The sequence below is a fragment of the Protomyctophum bolini genome (assembly GCF_963924005.1).
Source record: "Protomyctophum bolini genome assembly, chromosome: 3".
NCBI classification, from domain to species: domain Eukaryota; kingdom Metazoa; phylum Chordata; class Actinopteri; order Myctophiformes; family Myctophidae; genus Protomyctophum; species Protomyctophum bolini.
Genome location: NC_137864.1, coordinates 35,917,937 through 35,941,713, shown reverse-complemented (window position 1 = coordinate 35,941,713; position 23,777 = coordinate 35,917,937).

Genomic DNA, 23,777 nt, shown 5'->3' with positions numbered 1-23,777 from the left:
ACCAATATGTTGGGGACACATGCCTACATATTTTATCTGAGATTTGGGAACAATTTATTGATTCAGCATGAAGACTAAAGCCTTCTGAATAAATCTATACGCAAGTGTATGCCTCCGCAAATGTCTACGCCACCTAAAGAGGATTTGACGGAGTTTCCGACCAACCTACGTGAGCGTCAAGTTCACGGCCATTTCCTTGAATTCCAAATTAAAATGTGGGAAATCCACGTAAATTCCGCTAGCACGTCACGTCATGTTATCATCGTAAACGCCGTTGTGAATTTGGACCATGGTGTTGCAAAGCAAAAGAAAGCGCTGGTAGTGTACTATCCAAGCTTCTGCCTGGATATAGGGTTCGAAGCCCTACAGCGCTGTAACCTGCTAACCTTAGTCCTGTTGTATGTTCACATTAAATATGAAATTCACTATTTCACCAGTGTGAAGTCAACTTGGAGAAATGGAGAGCAAAGGGTTAAATCTGGACTGACAATCATTGCCACTGACACTCTGCTGATTGTCACTCACTCACTCACTCCCCAATTGCCTCACTAATCAGCATCAGTGCATTCACTGCACCTGAGAGTAGGGCGTTGGCCAAACACAGGAAACACACAAACCTCCATGAGAAACAGCAGTGTGCATCCAAACAGGAGCAACACACACAAACAGCAGAGCAGAACGGTGCAGCCATATAAATGCTGGAGAGACAGCCGGTGAGAGAACTGTATATCTGTGACAGATCATGCCAGTTGCATGCCAGTTCATGGACACTTGTTATTGTTTGTTGTTGTTTATGATGACTTGAGTTGAAGTTAAAGGAAACATGATGGCCAATTGGACATGAACAATGAACATGATCATTTGATTTAAAATACATTTGAATTGATTATTGATTGATAAAAACGTTTCAATGATGCTAATTAATTCAGTTTATTTAATTTACATTTCATGAGTTTATTATGTTTAAAAACTGTTTAGAAACGAATTGAGCAAAAAATGAATTGATTTAGAAATGAGTTGATTAAGAGACACTTAAGTAAAAATGATATTTAGGTGTTTAGAACATGTAAAGTATGTGTATTGATTGAATGTGCATTATACTTACATTAGTTCTTTTTTATTTTCCCTTTAAGGTTTTTCACCTTACCTGACTTACCCACTAACTGACTTACACAATACCTGTACAACTGTACTCAACTACAAAGTAAAGAAGAGTAAAAAGAAGGAAACTGTGTGGTCATTGTATGAGTGAAACCCAGTAACAATCTCCATATGGTCTGTGCCATCCCTTTCAAGCAGGGAAACTGCAAAAATTCTAAATAGCTTGACAACCAGTGTTAAGATGCTGTGTTTAGATTACCCCACCTGAAACTAATCTATAATACGATATGGGCTATAGCCCATGGTCCAAAATGATGAGAAACGAGGCTAACTCTTTTTTTCAAAATTTCAAAAAACATGGGCTATAACCCATCGTTTTTGTCATTTTTTCATTTTTTTCAAATCCTCAAAAATGATGAAAAACGGCGCGCTATAGTATGCCGTACGATATGGGCTATAGCCCATGGTCCAAAATGATGAGAAACGAGGCTAACTTTTTTTTCCAAAATTTCAAAAAACATAGGCTATAACCCATCGTTTTTGTCATTTTGTCATTTTTTTCAAATCCTCAAAAATGATGAAAAACGGCGCGCTATAGTATGCCGTACGATATGGGCTATAGCCCATGGTCCAAAATGATGAGAAACGAGGCTAACTTTTTTTTTCAAAATTTCAAAAAACATGGGCTATAACCCATCGTTTTTGTCATTTTTTAATTTTTTTCAAATCCTCAAAAATGATGAAAAACGGCGCGCTATAGTATGCCGTACGATATGGGCTATAGCCCATGGTCCAAAATGATGAGAAATGAGGCTAACTTTTTTTTTCAAAATTTCAAAAAACATGGGCTATAACCCATCGTTTTTGTCATTTTGTCATTTTTTTCAAATCCTCAAAAATGATGAAAAACGGCGCGCTATAGTATGCCGTACGATATGGGCTATAGCCCATGGTCCAAAATGATGAGAAACGAGGCTAACTTTTTTTTTCAAAATTTCAAAAAACATGGGCTATAACCCATCGTTTTTGTCATTTTGTCATTTTTTTCAAATCCTCAAAAATGTGGAAAAACGGCGCGCTATAGTATGCCGTACGATATGGGCTATAGCCCATGGTCCAAAATGATGAGAAACGAGGCTAACTTCTTTTTTCAAAATTTCAAAAAACATGGGCTATAACCCATCGTTTTTGTCATTTTGTCATATTTTTCAAATCCTCAAAAATGATGAAAAACGGCGCGCTATAGTATGCCGTACGATATGGGCTATAGCCCATGGTCCAAAATGATGAGAAACGAGGCTAACTTTTTTTTTTCAAAATTTCAAAAAACATGGGCTATAACCCATCGTTTTTGTCATTTTGTCATTTTTTTCAAATCCTCAAAAATGATGAAAAACGGCGCGCTATAGTATGCCGTACGATATGGGCTATAGCCCATGGTCCAAAATGATGAGAAACGAGGCTAACTTTTTTTTTCAAAATTTCAAAAAACATGGGCTATAACCCATCGTTTTTGTCATTTTGTAATTTTTTTCAAATCCTCAAAAATAATGAAAAACGGCGCGCTATAGTATGCCGTACGATATGGGCTATAGCCCATGGTCCAAAATGATGAGAAACGAGGCTAACTTTTTTTTTCAAAATTTCAAAAAACATGGGCTATAACCCATCGTTTTTGTCATTTTTTCATTTTTTTAAAATCCTCAAAAATGATGAAAAACGGCGCGCTATAGTATGCCGTACGATATGGGCTATAGCCCATGGTCCAAAATGATGAGAAACGAGGCTAACTTTTTTTTTCAAAATTTCAAAAAACATGGGCTATAACCCATCGTTTTTGTCATTTTGTCATTTTTTTCAAATCCTCAAAAATGATGAAAAACGGCGCGCTATAGTATGCCGTACGATATGGGCTATAGCCCATGGTCCAAAATGATGAGAAACGAGGCTAACTTTTTTTTTCAAAATTTCAAAAAACATGGGCTATAACCCATCGTTTTTGTCATTTTGTCATTTTTTTCAAATCCTCAAAAATGATGAAAAACGGCACGCTATAGTATGCCGTACGATATGGGCTATAGCCCATGGTCCAAAATGATGAGAAACGAGGCTAACTTTTTTTTTCAAAATTTCAAAAAACATGGGCTATAACCCATCGTTTTTGTCATTTTGTCATTTTTTTCAAATCCTCAAAAATGATGAAAAACGGCGCGCTATAGTATGCCGTACGATATGGGCTATAGCCCATGGTCCAAAATGATGAGAAACGAGGCTAACTTTTTTTTTCAAAATTTCAAAAAACATGGGCTATAACCCATCGTTTTTGTCATTTTGTCATTTTTTTCAAATCCTCAAAAATGATGAAAAACGGCGCGCTATAGTATGCCGTACGATATGGGCTATAGCCCATGGTCCAAAATGATGAGAAATGAGGCTAACTTTTTTTTTCAAAATTTCAAAAAACATGGGCTATAACCCATCGTTTTTGTCATTTTGTCATTTTTTTCAAATCCTCAAAAATGATTAAAAACGGCGCGCTATAGTATGCCGTACGATATGGGCTATAGCCCATGGTCCAAAATGATGAGAAACGAGGCTAACTTTTTTTTTCAAAATTTCAAAAAACATGGGCTATAACCCATCGTTTTTGTCATTTTGTCATTTTTTTCAAATCCTCAAAAATGATGAAAAACGGCGCGCTATAGTATGCCGTACGATATGGGCTATAGCCCATGGTCCAAAATGATGAGAAACGAGGCTAACTTTTTTTTTCAAAATTTCAAAAAACATGGGCTATAACCCATCGTTTTTGTCATTTTTTTTTTTTTTTCAAATCCTCAAAAATGATGAAAAACGGCGCGCTATAGTATGCCGTACGATATGGGCTATATAGCCCATGGTCCAAAATGATGAGAAACGAGGCTAACTTTTTTTTTCAAAATTTCAAAAAACATGGGCTATAACCCATCGTTTTTGTCATTTTGTCATTTTTTTCAAATCCTCAAAAATGATGAAAAACGGCGCGCTATAGTATGCCGTACGATATGGGCTATAGCCCATGGTCCAAAATGATGAGAAACGAGGCTAACTTTTTTTTTCAAAATTTCAAAAAACATGGGCTATAACCCATCGTTTTTGTCATTTTTTCATTTTTTTCAAATCCTCAAAAATGATGAAAAACGGCGCGCTATAGTATGCCGTACGATATGGGCTATAGCCCATGGTCCAAAATGATGAGAAACGAGGCTAACTTTTTTTTTCAAAATTTCAAAAAACATGGGCTATAACCCATCGTTTTTGTCATTTTGTCATTTTTTTCAAATCCTCAAAAATGATGAAAAACGGCGCGCTATAGTATGCCGTACGATATGGGCTATAGCCCATGGTCCAAAATGATGAGAAACGAGGCTAACTTTTTTTTTCAAAATTTCAAAAAACATGTGCTATAACCCATCGTTTTTGTCATTTTTTTCAAATCCTCAAAAATGATGAAAAACGGCGCGCTATAGTATGCCGTACGATATGGGCTATAGCCCATGGTCCAAAATGATGAGAAACGAGGCTAACTTTTTTTTTCAAAATTTAAAAAAACATGGGCTATAACCCATCGTTTTTGTCATTTTTTCATTTTTTTCAAATCCTCAAAAATGATGAAAAACGGCGCGCTATAGTATGCCGTACGATATGGGCTATAGCCCATGGTCCAAAATGATGAGAAACGAGGCTAACTTTTTTTTTCAAAATTTCAAAAAACATGGGCTATAACCCATCGTTTTTGTCATTTTGTCATTTTTTTCAAATCCTCAAAAATGATGAAAAACGGCGCGCTATAGTATGCCGTACGATATGGGCTATAGCCCATGGTCCAAAATGATGAGAAACGAGGCTAACTTTTTTTTTCAAAATTTCAAAAAACATGGGCTATAACCCATCGTTTTTGTCATTTTTTCATTTTTTTCAAATCCTCAAAAATGATGAAAAACGGCGCGCTATAGTATGCCGTACGATATGGGCTATAGCCCATGGTCCAAAATGATGAGAAACGAGGCTAACTTTTTTTTTCAAAATTTCAAAAAACATGGGCTATAACCCATCGTTTTTGTCATTTTGTCATTTTTTTCAAATCCTCAAAAATGATGAAAAACGGCGCGCTATAGTATGCCGTACGATATGGGCTATAGCCCATGGTCCAAAATGATGAGAAACGAGGCTAACTTTTTTTTTCAAAATTTCAAAAAACATGGGCTATAACCCATCGTTTTTGTCATTTTGTCATTTTTTTCAAATCCTCAAAAATGATGAAAAGCGGCGCGCTATAGTATGCCGTACGATATGGGCTATAGCCCATGGTCCAAAATGATGAGAAACGAGGCTAACTTTTTTTTTCAAAATTTCAAAAAACATGGGCTATAACCCATCGTTTTTGTCATTTTGTCATTTTTTTCAAATCCTCAAAAATGATGAAAAACGACGCGCTATAGTATGCCGTACGATATGGGCTATAGCCCATGGTCCAAAATGATGAGAAACAAGGCTAACTTTTTTTTTCAAAATTTCAAAAAACATGGGCTATAACCCATCGTTTTTGTCATTTTGTCATTTTTTTCAAATCCTCAAAAATGATGAAAAACGGCGCGCTATAGTATGCCGTACGATATGGGCTATAGCCCATGGTCCAAAATGATGAGAAACGAGGCTAACTTTTTTTTTCAAAATTTCAAAAAACATGGGCTATAACCCATCGTTTTTGTCATTTTTTCATTTTTTTCAAATCCTCAAAAATGATGAAAAACGGCGCGCTATAGTATGCCGTACGATATGGGCTATAGCCCATGGTCCAAAATGATGAGAAACGAGGCTAACTTTCTTTTTCAAAATTTCAAAAAACATGGGCTATAACCCATCGTTTTTGTCATTTTGTCATTTTTTTCAAATCCTCAAAAATGATGAAAAACGGCGCGGTATAGTATGCCGTACGATATGGGCTATAGCCCATGGTCCAAAATCATGAGAAACAAGGCTAACTTTTTTTTTCAAAATTTCAAAAAACATGGGCTATAACCCATCGTTTTTGTCATTTTGTCATTTTTTTCAAATCCTCAAAAATGATGAAAAACGGCGCGCTATAGTATGCCGTACGATATGGGCTATAGCCCATGGTCCAAAATGATGAGAAACGAGGCTAACTTTTTTTTTCAAAATTTCAAAAAACATGGGCTATAACCCATCGTTTTTGTCATTTTGTCATTTTTTTCAAATCCTCAAAAATGATTAAAAACGGCGCGCTATAGTATGCCGTACGATATGGGCTATAGCCCATGGTCCAAAATGATGAGAAACGAGGCTAACTTTTTTTTTCAAAATTTCAAAAAACATGGGCTATAACCCATCGTTTTTGTCATTTTGTCATTTTTTTCAAATCCTCAAAAATGATGAAAAACGGCGCGCTATAGTATGCCGTACGATATGGGCTATAGCCCATGGTCCAAAATGATGAGAAACGAGGCTAACTTTTTTTTTCAAAATTTCAAAAAACATGAGCTATAACCCATCGTTTTTGTAATTTTTTTATTTTTTTCAAATCCTCAAAAATGATGAAAAACGGCGCGCTATAGTATGCCCTACGATATGGGCTATAGCCCATGGTCCAAAATGATGAGAAACGAGGCTAACTTTTTTTTTCAAAATTTCAAAAAACATGGGCTATAACCCATCGTTTTTGTCATTTTGTCATTTTTTTCAAATCCTCAAAAATGATGAAAAACGGCGCGCTATAGTATGCCGTACGATATGGGCTATAGCCCATGGTCCAAAATGATGAGAAACGAGGCTAACTTTCTTTTTCAAAATTTCAAAAAACATGGGCTATAACCCATCGTTTTTGTCATTTTGTCATTTTTTTCAAATCCTCAAAAATGATGAAAAACGACGCGCTATAGTATGCCGTACGATATGGGCTATAGCCCATGGTCCAAAATGATGAGAAACAAGGCTAACTTTTTTTTTCAAAATTTCAAAAAACATGGGCTATAACCCATCGTTTTTGTCATTTTGTCATTTTTTTCAAATCCTCAAAAATGATGAAAAACGGCGCGCTATAGTATGCCGTACGATATGGGCTATAGCCCATGGTCCAAAATGATGAGAAACGAGGCTAACTTTTTTTTTCAAAATTTCAAAAAACATGGGCTATAACCCATCGTTTTTGTCATTTTTTCATTTTTTTCAAATCCTCAAAAATGATGAAAAACGGCGCGCTATAGTATGCCGTACGATATGGGCTATAGCCCATGGTCCAAAATGATGAGAAACGAGGCTAACTTTCTTTTTCAAAATTTCAAAAAACATGGGCTATAACCCATCGTTTTTGTCATTTTGTCATTTTTTTCAAATCCTCAAAAATGATGAAAAACGGCGCGGTATAGTATGCCGTACGATATGGGCTATAGCCCATGGTCCAAAATCATGAGAAACAAGGCTAACTTTTTTTTTCAAAATTTCAAAAAACATGGGCTATAACCCATCGTTTTTGTCATTTTGTCATTTTTTTCAAATCCTCAAAAATGATGAAAAACGGCGCGCTATAGTATGCCGTACGATATGGGCTATAGCCCATGGTCCAAAATGATGAGAAACGAGGCTAACTTTTTTTTTCAAAATTTCAAAAAACATGGGCTATAACCCATCGTTTTTGTCATTTTGTCATTTTTTTCAAATCCTCAAAAATGATTAAAAACGGCGCGCTATAGTATGCCGTATGATATGGGCTATAGCCCATGGTCCAAAATGATGAGAAACGAGGCTAACTTTTTTTTTCAAAATTTCAAAAAACATGGGCTATAACCCATCGTTTTTGTCATTTTGTCATTTTTTTCAAATCCTCAAAAATGATGAAAAACGGCGCGCTATAGTATGCCGTACGATATGGGCTATAGCCCATGGTCCAAAATGATGAGAAACGAGGCTAACTTTTTTTTTCAAAATTTCAAAAAACATGAGCTATAACCCATCGTTTTTGTCATTTTTTTATTTTTTTCAAATCCTCAAAAATGATGAAAAACGGCGCGCTATAGTATGCCGTACGATATGGGCTATAGCCCATGGTCCAAAATGATGAGAAACGAGTCTAACTTTTTTTTTCAAAATTTCAAAAAACATGGGCTATAACCCATCGTTTTTGTCATTTTGTCATTTTTTTTCAAATCCTCAAAAATGATGAAAAACGGCGCGCTATAGTATGCCGTACGATATGGGCTATAGCCCATGGTCCAAAATGATGAGAAACGAGGCTAACTTTTTTTTTCAAAATTTCAAAAAACATGGGCTATAACCCATCGTTTTTGTCATTTTGTCATTTTTTTCAAATCCTCAAAAATGATGAAAAACGGCGCGCTATAGTATGCCGTACGATATGGGCTATAGCCCATGGTCCAAAATGATGAGAAACGAGGCTAACTTTTTTTTTCAAAATTTCAAAAAACATGGGCTATAACCCATCGTTTTTGTCATTTTGTCATTTTTTTCAAATCCTCAAAAATGATGAAAAACGGCGCGCTATAGTATGCCGTACGATATGGGCTATAGCCCATGGTCCAAAATGATGAGAAACGAGGCTAACTTTTTTTTCCAAAATTTCAAAAAACATGGGCTATAACCCATCGTTTTTGTCATTTTGTAATTTTTTTCAAATCCTCAAAAATGATGAAAAACGGCGCGCTATAGTATGCCGTACGATATGGGCTATAACCCATGGTCCAAAATTATGAGAAACGAGGCTAACTTTTTTTTTCAAAATTTCAAAAAACATGGGCTATAACCCATCGTTTTTGTCATTTTGTCATTTTTTTAAAATCCTCAAAAATGATGAAAAACGGCGCGGTATAGTATGCCGTACGATATGGGCTATAGCCCATGGTCCAAAATCATGAGAAACAAGGCTAACTTTTTTTTTCAAAATTTCAAAAAACATGGGCTATAACCCATCGTTTTTGTCATTTTGTCATTTTTTTCAAATCCTCAAAAATGATGAAAAACGGCGCGCTATAGTATGCCGTACGATATGGGCTATAGCCCATGGTCCAAAATGATGAGAAACGAGGCTAACTTTTTTTTTCAAAATTTCAAAAAACATGGGCTATAACCCATCGTTTTTGTCATTTTGTCATTTTTTTCAAATCCTCAAAAATGATTAAAAACGGCGCGCTATAGTATGCCGTACGATATGGGCTATAGCCCATGGTCCAAAATGATGAGAAACGAGGCTAACTTTTTTTTTCAAAATTTCAAAAAACATGGGCTATAACCCATCGTTTTTGTCATTTTGTCATTTTTTTCAAATCCTCAAAAATGATGAAAAACGGCGCGCTATAGTATGCCGTACGATATGGGCTATAGCCCATGGTCCAAAATGATGAGAAACGAGGCTAACTTTTTTTTTCAAAATTTCAAAAAACATGAGCTATAACCCATCGTTTTTGTCATTTTTTTATTTTTTTCAAATCCTCAAAAATGATGAAAAACGGCGCGCTATAGTATGCCGTACGATATGGGCTATAGCCCATGGTCCAAAATGATGAGAAACGAGGCTAACTTTTTTTTTCAAAATTTCAAAAAACATGGGCTATAACCCATCGTTTTTGTCATTTTGTCATTTTTTTCAAATCCTCAAAAATGATGAAAAACGACGCGCTATAGTATGCCGTACGATATGGGCTATAGCCCATGGTCCAAAATGATGAGAAACGAGGCTAACTTTTTTTTTCAAAATTTCAAAAAACATGGGCTATAACCCATCGTTTTTGTCATTTTGTCATTTTTTTCAAATCCTCAAAAATGATGAAAAACGGCGCGCTATAGTATGCCGTACGATATGGGCTATAGCCCATGGTCCAAAATGATGAGAAACGAGGCTAACTTTTTTTTTCAAAATTTCAAAAAACATGGGCTATAACCCATCGTTTTTGTCATTTTGTCATTTTTTTCAAATCCTCAAAAATGATGAAAAACGGCGCGCTATAGTATGCCGTACGATATGGGCTATAGCCCATGGTCCAAAATGATGAGAAACGAGGCTAACTTTTTTTTCCAAAATTTCAAAAAACATGGGCTATAACCCATCGTTTTTGTCATTTTGTAATTTTTTTCAAATCCTCAAAAATGATGAAAAACGGCGCGCTATAGTATGCCGTACGATATGGGCTATAACCCATGGTCCAAAATTATGAGAAACGAGGCTAACTTTTTTTTTCAAAATTTCAAAAAACATGGGCTATAACCCATCGTTTTTGTCATTTTGTCATTTTTTTCAAATGTTCAAAAAAAATGATGAAAAACGGCGCGCTATAGTATGCCGTACGATATGGGCTATAGCCCATGGTCCAAAATGATGAGAAACGAGGCTAACTTTTTTTTTCAAAATTTCAAAAAACATGGGCTATAACCCATCGTTTTTGTCATTTTGTCATTTTTTTCAAATCCTCAAAAATGATGAAAAACGGCGCGCTATAGTATGCCGTACGATATGGGCTATAGCCCATGGTCCAAAATGATGAGAAACGAGGCTAACTTTTTTTTTCAAAATTTCAAAAAACATGGGCTATAACCCATCGTTTTTGTCATTTTGTCATTTTTTTCAAATCCTCAAAAATGATGAAAAACGGCGCGCTATAGTATGCCGTATGATATGGGCTATAGGCCATGGTCCAAAATGATGAGAAACGAGGCTAACTTTTTTTTTCAAAATTTCAAAAAACATGGGCTATAACCCATCGTTTTTGTCATTTTGTCATTTTTTTCAAATCCTCAAAAATGATGAAAAACGGCACGCTATAGTATGCCGTACGATATGGGCTATAGCCCATGGTCCAAAATGATGAGAAACAAGGCTAACTTTTTTTTTCAAAATTTCAAAAAACATGGGCTATAACCCATCGTTTTTGTCATTTTGTCATTTTTTTCAAATCCTCAAAAATGATGAAAAACGGCGCGCTATAGTATGCCGTACGATATGGGCTATAGCCCATGGTCCAAAATGATGAGAAACGAGGCTAACTTTTTTTTCAAAATTTCAAAAAACATGGGCTATAACCCATCGTTTTTGTAATTTTGTCATTTTTTTCAAATCCTCAAAAATGATGAAAAACGGCGCGCTATAGTATGCCGTACGATATGGGCTATAGCCCATGGTCCAAAATGATGAGAAACGAGGCTAACTTTTTTTTTCAAAATTTCAAAAAACATGGGCTATAACCCATCGTTTTTGTCATTTTGTCATTTTTTTCAAATCCTCAAAAATGATGAAAAACGGCGCGCTATAGTATGCCGTACGATATGGGCTATAGCCCATGGTCCAAAATGATGAGAAACGAGGCTAACTTTTTTTTTCAAAATTTCAAAAAACATGGGCTATAACCCATCGTTTTTGTCATTTTGTCATTTTTTTCAAATCCTCAAAAATTATGAAAAACGGCGCGCTATAGTATGCCGTACGATATGGGCTATAGCCCATGGTCCAAAATGATGAGAAACGAGGCTAACTTTTTTTTTCAAAATTTCAAAAAACATGGGCTATAACCCATCGTTTTTGTCATTTTGTCATTTTTTTCAAATCCTCAAAAATGATGAAAAACGGCGCGCTATAGTATGCCGTACGATATGGGCTATAGCCCATGGTCCAAAATGATGAGAAACGAGGCTAACTTTTTTTTTCAAAATTTCAAAAAACATGGGCTATAACCCATCGTTTTTGTCATTTTGTCATTTTTTTCAAATCCTCAAAAATGATGAAAAACGGCGCGCTATAGTATGCCGTATGATATGGGCTATAGGCCATGGTCCAAAATGATGAGAAACGAGGCTAACTTTTTTTTTCAAAATTTCAAAAAACATGGGCTATAACCCATCGTTTTTGTCATTTTGTCATTTTTTTCAAATCCTCAAAAATGATGAAAAACGGCACGCTATAGTATGCCGTACGATATGGGCTATAGCCCATGGTCCAAAATGATGAGAAACAAGGCTAACTTTTTTTTTCAAAATTTCAAAAAACATGGGCTATAACCCATCGTTTTTGTCATTTTGTCATTTTTTTCAAATCCTCAAAAATGATGAAAAACGGCGCGCTATAGTATGCCGTACGATATGGGCTATAGCCCATGGTCCAAAATGATGAGAAACGAGGCTAACTTTTTTTTCAAAATTTCAAAAAACATGGGCTATAACCCATCGTTTTTGTAATTTTGTCATTTTTTTCAAATCCTCAAAAATGATGAAAAACGGCGCGCTATAGTATGCCGTACGATATGGGCTATAGCCCATGGTCCAAAATGATGAGAAACGAGGCTAACTTTTTTTTTCAAAATTTCAAAAAACATGGGCTATAACCCATCGTTTTTGTCATTTTGTCATTTTTTTCAAATCCTCAAAAATGATGAAAAACGGCGCGCTATAGTATGCCGTACGATATGGGCTATAGCCCATGGTCCAAAATGATGAGAAACGAGGCTAACTTTTTTTTTCAAAATTTCAAAAAACATGGGCTATAACCCATCGTTTTTGTCATTTTGTCATTTTTTTTAAATCCTCAAAAATGATGAAAAACGGCGCGCTATAGTATGCCGTACGATATGGGCTATAGCCCATGGTCCAAAATGATGAGAAACGAGGCTAACTTTTTTTTTCAAAATTTCAAAAAACATGGGATATAACCCATCGTTTTTGTCATTTTGTCATTTTTTTCAAATCCTCAAAAATGATGAAAAACGGCGCGCTATAGTATGCCGTACGATATGGGCTATAGCCCATGGTCCAAAATGATGAGAAACGAGGCTAACTTTTTTTTTCAAAATTTCAAAAAACATGGGCTATAACCCATCGTTTTTGTCATTTTGTCATTTTTTTCAAATCCTCAAAAATGATTAAAAACGGCGCGCTATAGTATGCCGTACGATATGGGCTATAGCCCATGGTCCAAAATGATGAGAAACGAGGCTAACTTTTTTTTTCAAAATTTCAAAAAACATGGGCTATAACCCATCGTTTTTGTCATTTTGTCATTTTTTTTAAATCCTCAAAAATTATGAAAAACGGCGCGCTATAGTATGCCGTACGATATGGGCTATAGCCCATGGTCCAAAATGATGAGAAACGAGGCTAACTTTTTTTTTCAAAATTTCAAAAAACATGGGCTATAACCCATCGTTTTTGTCATTTTGTCATTTTTTTCAAATCCTCAAAAATGATTAAAAACGGCGCGCTATAGTATGCCGTACGATATGGGCTATAGCCCATGGTCCAAAATGATGAGAAACGAGGCTAACTTTTTTTTTCAAAATTTCAAAAAACATGGGCTATAACCCATCGTTTTTGTCATTTTGTCATTTTTTTCAAATCCTCAAAAATGATGAAAAACGGCGCGCTATAGTATGCCGTATGATATGGGCTATAGCCCATGGTCCAAAATGATGAGAAACGAGGCTAACTTTTTTTTTCAAAATTTCAAAAAACATGGGCTATAACCCATCGTTTTTGTCATTTTGTCATTTTTTTCAAATCCTCAAAAATGATGAAAAACGGCGCGCTATAGTATGCCGTACGATATGGGCTATAGCCCATGGTCCAAAATGATGAGAAACGAGGCTAACTTTTTTTTTCAAAATTTCAAAAAACATGGGCTATAACCCATCGTTTTTGTCATTTTGTCATTTTTTTCAAATCCTCAAAAATGATGAAAAACGGCGCGCTATAGTATGCCGTACGATATGGGCTATAGCCCATGGTCCAAAATGATGAGAAACGAGGCTAACTTTTTTTTCAAAATTTAAAAAAACATGGGCTATAACCCATCGTTTTTGTCATTTTGTCATTTTTTTCAAATCCTCAAAAATGATGAAAAACGGCGCGCTATAGTATGCCGTACGATATGGGCTATAGCCCATGGTCCAAAATGATGAGAAACGAGGCTAACTTTTTTTTTCAAAATTTCAAAAAACATGGGCTATAACCCATCGTTTTTGTCATTTTGTCATTTTTTTCAAATCCTCAAAAATGATGAAAAACGGCGCGCTATAGTATGCCGTACGATATGGGCTATAGCCCATGGTCCAAAATGATGAGAAACGAGGCAAACTTTTTTTTCAAAATTTCAAAAAACATGGGCTATAACCCATCGTTTTTGTAATTTTGTCATTTTTTTCAAATCCTCAAAAATGATGAAAAACGGCGCGCTATAGTATGCCGTACGATATGGGCTATAGCCCATGGTCCAAAATGATGAGAAACGAGGCTAACTTTTTTTTTCAAAATTTCAAAAAACATGGGCTATAACCCATCGTTTTTGTCATTTTGTCATTTTTTTCAAATCCTCAAAAATGATGAAAAACGGCGCGCTATAGTATGCCGTACGATATGGGCTATAGCCCATGGTCCAAAATGATGAGAAACGAGGCTAACTTTTTTTTTCAAAATTTCAAAAAACATGGGCTATAACCCATCGTTTTTTGTCATTTTGTCATTTTTTTCAAATCCTCAAAAATGATGAAATACGGCGCGCTATAGTATGCCGTACGATATGGGCTATAGCCCATGGTCCAAAATGATGAGAAACGAGGCTAACTCTTTTTTTTCAAAATTTCAAAAAACATGGCCTATAACCCATCGTTTTTGTCATTTTGTCATTTTTTTCAAATCCTCAAAAATGATGAAAAACGGCGCGCTATAGTATGCCGTACGATATGGGCTATAGCCCATGGTCCAAAATGATGAGAAACGAGGCTAACTTTTTTTTTCAAAATTTCAAAAAACATGGGCTATAACCCATCGTTTTTGTCATTTTGTCATTTTTTTCAAATCCTCAAAAATGATGAAAAACGGCGCGCTATAGTATGCCGTACGATATGGGCTATAGCCCATGGTCCAAAATGATGAGAAACGAGGCTAACTTTTTTTTTCAAAATTTCAAAAAACATGGGCTATAACCCATCGTTTTTGTCATTTTGTCATTTTTTTTAAATCCTCAAAAATGATGAAAAACGGCGCGCTATAGTATGCCGTACGATATGGGCTATAGCCCATGGTCCAAAATGATGAGAAACGAGGCTAACTTTTTTTTTCAAAATTTCAAAAAACATGGGATATAACCCATCGTTTTTGTCATTTTGTCATTTTTTTCAAATCCTCAAAAATGATGAAAAACGGCGCGCTATAGTATGCCGTACGATATGGGCTATAGCCCATGGTCCAAAATGATGAGAAACGAGGCTAACTTTTTTTTTCAAAATTTCAAAAAACATGGGCTATAACCCATCGTTTTTGTCATTTTGTCATTTTTTTCAAATCCTCAAAAATGATTAAAAACGGCGCGCTATAGTATGCCGTACGATATGGGCTATAGCCCATGGTCCAAAATGATGAGAAACGAGGCTAACTTTTTTTTTCAAAATTTCAAAAAACATGGGCTATAACCCATCGTTTTTGTCATTTTGTCATTTTTTTCAAATCCTCAAAAATTATGAAAAACGGCGCGCTATAGTATGCCGTACGATATGGGCTATAGCCCATGGTCCAAAATGATGAGAAACGAGGCTAACTTTTTTTTTCAAAATTTCAAAAAACATGGGCTATAACCCATCGTTTTTGTCATTTTGTCATTTTTTTCAAATCCTCAAAAATGATGAAAAACGGCGCGCTATAGTATGCCATACGATATGGGCTATAGCCCATGGTCCAAAATGATGAGAAACGAGGCTAACTTTTTTTTCAAAATTTAAAAAAACATGGGCTATAACCCATCGTTTTTGTCATTTTGTCATTTTTTTCAAATCCTCAAAAATGATGAAAAACGGCGCGCTATAGTATGCCGTACGATATGGGCTATAGCCCATGGTCCAAAATGATGAGAAACGAGGCTAACTTTTTTTTTCAAAATTTCAAAAAACATGGGCTATAACCCATCGTTTTTGTCATTTTGTCATTTTTTTCAAATCCTCAAAAATGATGAAAAACGGCGCGCTATAGTATGCCGTACGATATGGGCTATAGCCCATGGTCCAAAATGATGAGAAACGAGGCAAACTTTTTTTTCAAAATTTCAAAAAACATGGGCTATAACCCATCGTTTTTGTAATTTTGTCATTTTTTTCAAATCCTCAAAAATGATGAAAAACGGCGCGCTATAGTATGCCGTACGATATGGGCTATAGCCCATGGTCCAAAATGATGAGAAACGAGGCTAACTTTGTTTTTCAAAATTTCAAAAAACATGGGCTATAACCCATCGTTTTTGTCATTTTGTCATTTTTTTCAAATCCTCAAAAATGATGAAAAACGGCGCGCTATAGTATGCCGTACGATATGGGCTATAGCCCATGGTCCAAAATGATGAGAAACGAGGCTAACTTTTTTTTTCAAAATTTCAAAAAACATGGGCTATAACCCATCGTTTTTGTCATTTTGTCATTTTTTTTAAATCCTCAAAAATGATGAAAAACGGCGCGCTATAGTATGCCGTACGATATGGGCTATAGCCCATGGTCCAAAATGATGAGAAACGAGGCTAACTTTTTTTTTTCAAAATTTCAAAAAACATGGGATATAACCCATCGTTTTTGTCATTTTGTCATTTTTTTCAAATCCTCAAAAATGATGAAAAACGGCGCGCTATAGTATGCCGTACGATATGGGCTATAGCCCATGGTCCAAAATGATGAGAAACGAGGCTAACTTTTTTTTTCAAAATTTCAAAAAACATGGGCTATAACCCATCGTTTTTGTCATTTTGTCATTTTTTTCAAATCCTCAAAAATGATTAAAAACGGCGCGCTATAGTATGCCGTACGATATGGGCTATAGCCCATGGTCCAAAATGATGAGAAACGAGGCTAACTTTTTTTTCCAAAATTTCAAAAAACATGGGCTATAACCCATCGTTTTTGTCATTTTGTCATTTTTTTCAAATCCTCAAAAATGATGAAAAACGGCGCGCTATAGTATGCCGTACGATATGGGCTATAGCCCATGGTCCAAAATGATGAGAAACGAGGCTAACTTTTTTTTTCAAAATTTCAAAAAACATGGGCTATAACCCATCGTTTTTGTCATTTTGTCATTTTTTTCAAATCCTCAAAAATGATGAAAAACGGCGCGCTATAGTATGCCGTACGATATGGGCTATAGCCCATGGTCCAAAATGATGAGAAACGAGGCTAACTTTTTTTTTCAAAATTTCAAAAAACATGGGCTATAAGTATAACCCATCGTTTTTGTCATTTTGTCATTTTTTTCAAATCCTCAAAAATGATGAAAAACGGCGCGCTATAGTATGCCGTATGATATGGGCTATAGCCCATGGTCCAAAATGATGAGAAACGAGGCTAACTTTTTTTTTCAAAATTTCAAAAAACATGGGCTATAACCCATCGTTTTTGTCATTTTGTCATTTTTTTCAAATCCTCAAAAATGATGAAAAACGGCGCGCTATAGTATGCCGTACGATATGGGCTATAGCCCATGGTCCAAAATGATGAGAAACGAGGCTAACTTTTTTTTTCAAAATTTCAAAAAACATGGGCTATAACCCATCGTTTTTGTCATTTTGTCATTTTTTTCAAATCCTCAAAAATGATGAAAAACGGCGCGCTATAGTATGCCGTACGATATGGGCTATAGCCCATGGTCCAAAATGATGAGAAACGAGGCTAACTTTTTTTTCAAAATTTAAAAAAACATGGGCTATAACCCATCGTTTTTGTCATTTTGTCATTTTTTTCAAATCCTCAAAAATGATGAAAAACGGCGCGCTATAGTATGCCGTACGATATGGGCTATAGCCCATGGTCCAAAATGATGAGAAACGAGGCTAACTTTTTTTTTCAAAATTTCAAAAAACATGGGCTATAACCCATCGTTTTTGTCATTTTGTCATTTTTTTCAAATCCTCAAAAATGATGAAAAACGGCGCGCTATAGTATGCCGTACGATATGGGCTATAGCCCATGGTCCAAAATGATGAGAAACGAGGCAAACTTTTTTTTCAAAATTTCAAAAAACATGGGCTATAACCCATCGTTTTTGTAATTTTGTCATTTTTTTCAAATCCTCAAAAATGATGAAAAACGGCGCGCTATAGTATGCCGTACGATATGGGCTATAGCCCATGGTCCAAAATGATGAGAAACGAGGCTAACTTTTTTTTTCAAAATTTCAAAAAACATGGGCTATAACCCATCGTTTTTGTCATTTTGTCATTTTTTTCAAATCCTCAAAAATGATGAAAAACGGCGCGCTATAGTATGCCGTACGATATGGGCTATAGCCCATGGTCCAAAATGATGAGAAACGAGGCTAACTTTTTTTTTCAAAATTTCAAAAAACATGGGCTATAACCCATCGTTTTTTGTCATTTTGTCATTTTTTTCAAATCCTCAAAAATGATGAAATACGGCGCGCTGTATGCCGTACGATATGGGCTATAGCCCATGGTCCAAAATGATGAGAAACGAGGCTAACTCTTTTTTTTCAAAATTTCAAAAAACATGGCCTATAACCCATCGTTTTTGTCATTTTGTCATTTTTTTCAAATCCTCAAAAATTATGAAAAACGGCGCGCTATAGTATGCCGTACGATATGGGCTATAGCCCATGGTCCAAAATGATGAGAAACGAGGCTAACTTTTTTTTTCAAAATTTCAAAAAACATGGGCTATAACCCATCGTTTTTGTCATTTTGTCATTTTTTTCAAATCCTCAAAAATGATTAAAAACGGCGCGCTATAGTATGCCGTACGATATGGGCTATAGCCCATGGTCCAAAATGATGAGAAACGAGGCTAACTTTTTTTTTCAAAATTTCAAAAAACATGGGCTATAACCCATCGTTTTTGTCATTTTGTCATTTTTTTCAAATCCTCAAAAATGATGAAAAACGGCGCGCTATAGTATGCCGTACGATATGGGCTATAGCCCATGGTCCAAAATGATGAGAAACGAGGCTAACTTTTTTTTCAAAATTTAAAAAAACATGGGCTATAACCCATCGTTTTTGTCATTTTGTCATTTTTTTCAAATCCTCAAAAATGATGAAAAACGGCGCGCTATAGTATGCCGTACGATATGGGCTATAGCCCATGGTCCAAAATGATGAGAAACGAGGCTAACTTTTTTTTTCAAAATTTCAAAAAACATGGGCTATAACCCATCGTTTTTGTCATTTTGTCATTTTTTTCAAATCCTCAAAAATGATGAAAAACGGCGCGCTATAGTATGCCGTACGATATGGGCTATAGCCCATGGTCCAAAATGATGAGAAACGAGGCTAACTTTTTTTTTCAAAATTTCAAAAAACATGGGCTATAACCCATCGTTTTTGTCATTTTGTCATTTTTTTTAAATCCTCAAAAATGATGAAAAACGGCGCGCTATAGTATGCCGTACGATATGGGCTATAGCCCATGGTCCAAAATGATGAGAAACGAGGCTAACTTTTTTTTTCAAAATTTCAAAAAACATGGGATATAACCCATCGTTTTTGTCATTTTGTCATTTTTTTCAAATCCTCAAAAATGATGAAAAACGGCGCGCTATAGTATGCCGTACGATATGGGCTATAGCCCATGGTCCAAAATGATGAGAAACGAGGCTAACTTTTTTTTTCAAAATTTCAAAAAACATGGGCTATAACCCATCGTTTTTTGTCATTTTGTCATTTTTTTCAAATCCTCAAAAATGATGAAATACGGCGCGCTATAGTATGCCGTACGATATGGGCTATAGCCCATGGTCCAAAATGATGAGAAACGAGGCTAACTCTTTTTTTTCAAAATTTCAAAAAACATGGCCTATAACCCATCGTTTTTGTCATTTTGTCATTTTTTTCAAATCCTCAAAAATGATGAAAAACGGCGCGCTATAGTATGCCGTACGATATGGGCTATAGCCCATGGTCCAAAATGATGAGAAACGAGGCTAACTTTTTTTTTCAAAATTTCAAAAAACATGGGCTATAACCCATCGTTTTTGTCATTTTGTCATTTTTTTCAAATCCTCAAAAATGATGAAAAACGGCGCGCTATAGTATGCCGTACGATATGGGCTATAGCCCATGGTCCAAAATGATGAGAAACGAGGCTAACTTTTTTTTTCAAAATTTCAAAAAACATGGGCTATAACCCATCGTTTTTGTCATTTTGTCATTTTTTTCAAATCCTCAAAAATGATGAAAAACGGCGCGCTATAGTATGCTGTACGATATGGGCTATAGCCCATGGTCCAAAATGATGAGAAACGAGGCTAACTTTTTTTTTCAAAATTTCAAAAAACATGGGCTATAACCCATCGTTTTTGTCATTTTGTCATTTTTTTCAAATCCTCAAAAATGATGAAAAACGGCGCGCTATAGTATGCCGTACGATATGGGCTATAGCCCATGGTCCAAAATGATGAGAAACGAGGCTAACTTTTTTTTTCAAAATTTCAAAAAACATGGGCTATAACCCATCGTTTTTGTCATTTTGTCATTTGTTTCAAATCCTCAAAAATGATGAAAAACGGCGCGCTATAGTATGCCGTACGATATGGGCTATATCCCATGGTCCAAAATGATGAGAAACGAGGCTAACTTTTTTTTTCAAAATTTCAAAAAACATGGGCTATAACCCATCGTTTTTGTCATTTTGTCATTTTTTTCAAATCCTCAAAAATGATGAAAAACGGCGCGCTATAGTATGCCGTACGATATGGGCTATAGCCCATGGTCCAAAATGATGAGAAACGAGGCTAACTTTTTTTTCAAAATTTCAAAAAACATGGGCTATAACCCATCGTTTTTGTCATTTTGTCATTTTTTTCAAATCCTCAAAAATGATGAAAAACGGCGCGCTATAGTATGCCGTACGATATGGGCTATAGCCCATGGTCCAAAATGATGAGAAACGAGGCTAACTTTTTTTTTCAAAATTTCAAAAAACATGGGCTATAACCCATCGTTTTTGTCATTTTGTCATTTTTTTCAAATCCTCAAAAATGATGAAAAACGGCGCGCTATAGTATGCCGTACGATATGGGCTATAGCCCATGGTCCAAAATGATGAGAAACGAGGCTAACTTTTTTTTTCAAAATTTCAAAAAACATGGGCTATAACCCATCGTTTTTGTAATTTTGTCCAAATCCTCAAAAATGATGAAAAACGGCGCGCTATAGTATGCCGTACGATATGGGCTATAGCCCATGGTCCAAAATGATGAGAAACGAGGCTAACTTTTTTTTTCAAAATTTCAAAAAACATGGGCTATAACCCATCGTTTTTGTCATTTTGTCATTTTTTTCAAATCCTCAAAAATGATTAAAAACGGCGCGCTATAGTATGCCGTACGATATGGGCTATAGCCCATGGTCCAAAATGATGAGAAACGAGGCTAACTTTTTTTTTCAAAATTTCAAAAAACATGGGCTATAACCCATCGTTTTTGTCATTTTGTCATTTTTTTCAAATCCTCAAAAATGATGAAAAACGGCGCGCTATAGTATGCCGTACGATATGGGCTATAGCCCATGGTCCAAAATGATGAGAAACGAGGCTAACTTTTTTTTTCAAAATTTCAAAAAACATGGGCTATAACCCATCGTTTTTGTCATTTTGTCATTTTTTTCAAATCCTCAAAAATGATGAAAAACGGCGCGCTATAGTATGCCGTACGATATGGGCTATAGCCCATGGTCCAAAATGATGAGAAACGAGGCTAACTTTTTTTTTCAAAATTTCAAAAAACATGGGCTATAACCCATCGTTTTTGTCATTTTGTCATTTTTTTCAAATCCTCAAAAATGATGAAAAACGGCGCGCTATAGTATGCCGTACGATATGGGCTATAGCCCATGGTCCAAAATGATGAGAAACGAGGCTAACTTTTTTTTCAAAATTTCAAAAAACATGGGCTATAACCCATCGTTTTTGTCATTTTGTCATTTTTTTTCAAATCCTCAAAAATTATGAAAAACGGCGCGCTATAGTATGCCGTACGATATGGGCTATAGCCCATGGTCCAAAATGATGAGAAACGAGGCTAACTTTTTTTTCAAAATTTCAAAAAACATGGGCTATAACCCATCGTTTTTGTCATTTTGTCATTTTTTTCAAATCCTCAAAAATGATGAAAAACGGCGCGCTATAGTATGCCGTACGATATGGGCTATAGCCCATGGTCCAAAATGATGAGAAACGAGGCTAACTTTTTTTTTCAAAATTTCAAAAAACATGGGCTATAACCCATCGTTTTTGTCATTTTGTCATTTTTTTCAAATCCTCAAAAATTATGAAAAACGGCGCGCTATAGTATGCCGTACGATATGGGCTATAGCCCATGGTCCAAAATGATGAGAAACGAGGCTAACTTTTTTTTTCAAAATTTCAAAAAACATGGGCTATAACCCATCGTTTTTGTCATTTTGTCATTTTTTTCAAATCCTCAAAAATGATGAAAAACGGCGCGCTATAGTATGCCGTACGATATGGGCTATAGCCCATGGTCCAAAATGATGAGAAACGAGGCTAACTTTTTTTTTCAAAATTTCAAAAAACATGGGCTATAACCCATCGTTTTTGTCATTTTGTCATTTTTTTCAAATCCTCAAAAATGATGAAAAACGGCGCGCTATAGTATGCCGTACGATATGGGCTATAGCCCATGGTCCAAAATGATGAGAAACGAGGCTAACTTTCTTTTTCAAAATTTCAAAAAACATGGGCTATAACCCATTGTTTTTGTCATTTTGTCATTTTTTTCAAATCCTCAAAAATGATGAAAAACGGCGTGCTATAGTATGCCGTACGATATGGGCTATAGCCCATGGTCCAAAATGATGAGAAACGAGGCTAACTTTTTTTTTCAAAATTTCAAAAAACATGGGCTATAACCCATCGTTTTTGTCATTTTGTCATTTTTTTCAAATCCTCAAAAATGATGAAAAACGGCGCGCTATAGTATGCCGTACGATATGGGCTATAGCCCATGGTCCAAAATGATGAGAAACGAGGCTAACTTTTTTTTCAAAATTTCAAAAAACATGGGCTATAACCCATCGTTTTTGTCATTTTGTCATTTTTTTCAAATCCTCAAAAATGATGAAAATCGGCGCGCTATAGTATGCCGTACGATATGGGCTATAGCCCATGGTCCAAAATGATGAGAAACGAGGCTAACTTTTTTTTCAAAATTTCAAAAAACATGGGCTATAACCCATCGTTTTTGTCATTTTGTCATTTTTTTCAAATCCTCAAAAATGATGAAAAACGGCGCGCTATAGTATGCCGTACGATATGGGCTATAGCCCATGGTCCAAAATGATGAGAAACGAGGCTAACTTTTTTTTTCAAAATTTCAAAAAACATGGGCTATAACCCATCGTTTTTGTCATTTTGTCATTTTTTTCAAATCCTCAAAAATGATGAAAAACGGCGCGCTATAGTATGCCGTACGATATGGGCCCATGGTCCAAAATGATGAGAAACGAGGCTAACTTTTTTTTTCAAAATTTCAAAAAACATGGGCTATAACCCATCGTTTTTGTCATTTTGTCATTTTTTTCAAATCCTCAAAAATTATGAAAAACGGCGCGCTATAGTATGCCGTACGATATGGGCTATAGCCCATGGTCCAAAATGATGAGAAACGAGGCTAACTTTTTT